Raw genomic sequence first — 4,742 nt, forward strand, 5'->3', positions numbered from 1 at the left:
TCCCCCTTCCATTACATGAATATCAAAAACATTAAAATTTATTATAGAATAAAAAACCTATTCAAAGATTTAACCTAACTGTTTAAGCTTTTAGATTAAAACAATTATTGTGATGGTATCGGAGTTTATTTGATTAGTGATGGGTATTTGCTTGTTTATGAACAAACTATGATTTCACTATTGAAATTGCCAAATTGGTGTAGAATTATCAATTATATATGCTTTGAGGGAAAAGTATACTTCTGTTATTAAACGAGCATTAAATCAAATGAACATAATAATACATGAATAAGCTAATGGTTCCTCATGGGCTTTTCGTGTGGTAGCTAAGAAAAATCATTGCATTTGGTGAGGCATCGCATGGAAAGTGGATTGATAGCACAAAAATGTCTTAAAAAAAACACTTGCCCTAATTTGCAATTATCATACTTCTTGATAAGTTGGTGGCGACAACGTGTATGCCAACCAATTGGCTAGTAAGGTCTCCTATTGGTCGGAGCAGAGACTTGGGGTAGAATCCTGCCTGCACCTGGGTTGGGAGATGGGCTACCCCCCGTTGTGTAGCCCTTCAAAGGATATAAAAAAGGGTAAACTTCTTAAACTACCTCTAAGGTTTAGGAAATTGACTAACTCTACTCCTATTGTTTCATTATTGTCTTAAAGTACCCCTATTGTTCCTGATAATTGTCACATGCATCCCTTCCTGTTAACTCTCCGTCACATGTCGTGTACACTTGACTTCATGTGTTTGATTTAATCTTACATAATATTGAAAGTACACTTCAATGGTCGGAAATTCCCTTTTGAGTTGTAGACAAAGAGGTGGCAGCCAAAAGCTGTTATGGTGGTATGGTCTGGTGTAGATTTAGACTCCCTCACATCAAGGAGCCAAGTGAACAACATTTTGGTATGATCTAGTGCAGATTAAGGGCATGGAAGTGATGATGGAAACCATGGGTTGGGAACAATGAGATTTGTAGTGTGAAAAGACATGTTGGGTATCGACGTCCCTGAATAAGGAGTAAGGAGGAGGGAGGAAGAAATAAGGCTATTTTGGGTTGGGAATAATGACAGAGAGGAAGAAATAGGGCTATAAAAGAGTAGGATGGAGGAAGGAGGATTTTGACTTGTAGATGTTCGATGAAATGCTTGACCACACTCATGCGCACGCCTAGCCCTGCCACTAGCGTAGCACGCCTAGTACCATGCCCAACCTCGTGCCCGCCTACGCACATGCCCATCTAGCCTCGCACCCACCCACTCTCGCCCAGCCTTGTGCTAGCCCATGCCCATGCATACGCTTGCCCAGCCATGCGCCCACCCATGCCTGCTCAACCTTGCACCCACATGCACATGCCCATGCAGGCACACACATGCCCACGCCCACGCTTGTGCCCATACACGCATGCCCACCCACCCCACCCTATGCACCCTGCACATCATCCCTGTGCACCTATGCACCCTTCTAATGCCACGAAGGTTTTCTACCCATGTGGTGGTGGAGAGTGTGCTATGGTTTTTCCGATTGATAGCATATCATCTAACCCAATTCTTGGTTATTATCGTAGTTTACCCTTGTAGAAGATGTAATTACTTCTATTGGAAGGATGAGACAAGGAGTTGTCCATTTGGAAATGGGGTTTGCAAGGTCTTCACATCTAAATGGCCCAGTACATAAAGGAGACAATTTTGGGTTTGCACAAATCCCCAAGTAAGATTTATTTGTTTCTATAATTTAGTTAAATCTTCAATTGCTTAATCTACAATATTTTTTATAGGATGAAGGTGGGTGTAGGTTCTTTGCATGGATACCAGGGAGACCACATGTGCAACATAGCATGGGGAGCGTAACCATCAAAGGAGATGGGGCAGGGCCTTCTAAAGACCCACTAGATGATGTTGAAGTAGTTGTCCAATCAGAGAAATATAACTTCAATCGAATGTCTGGGTTTTGTGATAAATTGTTGGGTCATATAAAAAATCTACGAATCAAAGATGTATATTGCACTATTATGTAATCTTGGCACTTGGACAATTTAGTTGAATTAAAAGCCATGTTGATGGTCTACTATTTAGTTGAACTCAAAGACTTTAATTTTTTGCTTTTTCATTGGAGTTTGATAAGTTTGCAAAAAAATAGGCCCGATGGATCATTCAGCTCCATAGTTTTCCTTATACGAAGCTTGGTGTTGCGTAATTCCATGGGATGTGAATCCAATGGTGGTTGCCCAAATTCAGGTGCCAAAAGGGGAGACTCGATAGTTTTCAAAGATTTGGTGCCATGTTGAATCATGTTAGATACTAGAAAATCTTATGACCTATCAACGGTATCATAAAAGAGGTGACTAATCAGGTGGTATTCATCAAAATTTATGGGTTCCTTTGATTGGTCAATACTCTTCTAGTACAATGCCTTTATGGTATCATAGATATTCCTTTTGATAGAAAGTTAAATAAGATCCATGCATATCAATGCCAACTTTAACAAATAGCTTAGGGGATGTTTGCCAACATGCATGATGTTGTTTTCTAAAAAACAAACTAGAAAACTATATTTATTTTAGTGATGCCCAAGATATTTTTATTTTGAAAACTATAAAACCAATCACATTGATATGATTCTCTTGCCAACATGAATACCACTTGATTTGGCTCCAACTGAGTGAATTCAAGCACCTTGGCCCAAAACCAATAACTAATTATAGGTTAGTTTGAGTTTTTTCCCCTCTCAAGCTTATTGCAGTCAATCAATTCAAAGGAGAAAGTATTAAGATGGAATTTAGGGGAGAGAGTACATGGTACATATTATGTGCGTAACAACTACACTAGCTAGTTAATCTTATGACTTTTGTATCATCTTGAAGATTCTCAGGTAGACTCTTCACTCAATTAGATGGTTAGAATCAGTGTGCAACTAATAGAAACTAGACTGAATTCTATGACCAATTCCAATTCTACTTAGTTCTATACTTGTTGAAAATCCAAAAGCTAAACCTTACACACAGAACAACTACCCAAGAAGGAATGAGCTAAACCTTACACACAGAACACTAGGGGCAGTCATGAGAAGCCAATTCAATAGGTTTAAATTCCAATTTATATTCTTTCAATAGGACTTACCGAAAACCTAGAAGCTAGTGATGTCCAAGTTACGTTGGTTTCTCAAAACAAAAATAGCTACTCCAACAACAAATTATGTTGAGTTTAGTGATGTTCAAGCTATTTTATTGTGAGCTTTTTTCCCCTTCTTAGGCATATTGCAGCCAATTAATTCAGAAGAGAGAGTACATGGTTCATATTATGTGCATAACAATTGCTAACTAGATAGTCTTATGAGTTACTCTTGTATCATCTCCTGAACCCTAAGTCATTAGATGACTTTTTTTTTTCAAATGTTAAGATTAGTTATTCAAAAGAAAAAAAAAAAAACAGGGGTGGATCTAAAGTAACAATTCAATACATTATAAGACAATTCAGATTTTGGAATTTCAAAGTATATTTGAGAGAAATATAGTGTTTATTAAAATAAGGGCCATTTCCCAATAGCAATAGCCAAATACCCTGTATAAACCCTATTTCTTGATTTTCTATGAATTTTTTATTCATTCCACTTTTCCATCCCTGATACTCTAATTACATGATTGCAAACAGTTACTCCCTATAGGGTTAATGCATTGGTATGTTAGCTAGGACAAGGGTGGTTAGTTCATTCATTTTGGTTCCTATAGGTGCTAATGCATTGGCCATTTCTAATTTGTAAATAATACAGATTTAGGTGCCTAAATTCAGGTCCCACATCAAACAACACAAAAACAACATAGAAAGAAATTTCTATAGCTAGGATTGTTTTCACATTTGTAGTGTCTAAATTCAAGTGCCTAAATTCCTATAGCTAGGACTGTTCACAATTGCATTGTCTCCTTCCCCCTTTCAGTTATCATTACACAAAACAACATAGGAAGAAATGATGTGGTCAACTGTTATAGTTAGTTGAATTAACCTTAGAGAGAGAAGAGGAGGATGATGGGGTCAATTGTTACAATTCTGATGAGTGAGTTGTTACAGTCTTGATGATGAGTCAACTGACATATAGCTTCTATCCTCCCCCTCCTCCCATTGGGACCAGTTCGGCAACCCAATGAATGAGTGTTTATCAACATTTACAGAAAACATGTTGCCAACACTAAGGGTGTTGATTATACCAAAAAAATTAAGTCTTGTGTGGTATGTTAACCACACAATCCAAAAAAATATTAGCATATACAATAAATACACAAAATTTTGTGTGTGTGTTGATCATTCACATGGTTCATACACCAAGAGTGGGATTTGTGTCCATGCACATAGTAGTTAATATGGTGGGATATGTCTCCAAATGCACACCTGCCAAGTATACTATCAACAAAAAAAAGAAAAGATTATTCTTAGGCTCCCATGCTTCTATCGAGGCTAGGAATGTCTGATCTCCTGGCTACTTTGTTCATCAACCTTCACACATAAGAAAAATGATGTCAGTTTCTATTCATGGCACAACATATATCAGAGAACAATGTGCATATGGGTATTATTACTTATCTGATTGGTGGGCTAGTGTAAGTATGGTACAACACCCCTCTTCCACCCTTCCCGATGGTAGGTATCCCTCTAGCTCCCCTACTTGATGAAGAACCTATTGCATATGCTGGTGTCACGTCATGAGTGCTCTGAACAACATGAGTAGCTGCACCACCCCTCATGGGATT

General features: G+C 38.0%; 1 long non-coding RNA gene across 1 annotated transcript; it reads left to right on the top strand.

Moving 5' to 3' along the window:
• The first annotated feature begins 830 nt into the window (after positions 1 to 830).
• On the top strand, positions 831 to 2,081 carry LOC148877382 (uncharacterized). Its single transcript, XR_016110524.1, has 2 exons — positions 831 to 1,711; positions 1,796 to 2,081. It is a non-coding gene; the product is annotated as an uncharacterized LOC148877382 (long non-coding RNA).
• The last annotated feature ends 2,661 nt before the right edge of the window (positions 2,082 to 4,742 follow it).

Source organism: Nelumbo lutea, chromosome 1 (genome assembly GCF_056320005.1).
Source record: "Nelumbo lutea isolate HS-2025 chromosome 1, American lotus-T2T, whole genome shotgun sequence".
Lineage (NCBI taxonomy): Eukaryota > Viridiplantae > Streptophyta > Magnoliopsida > Proteales > Nelumbonaceae > Nelumbo > Nelumbo lutea.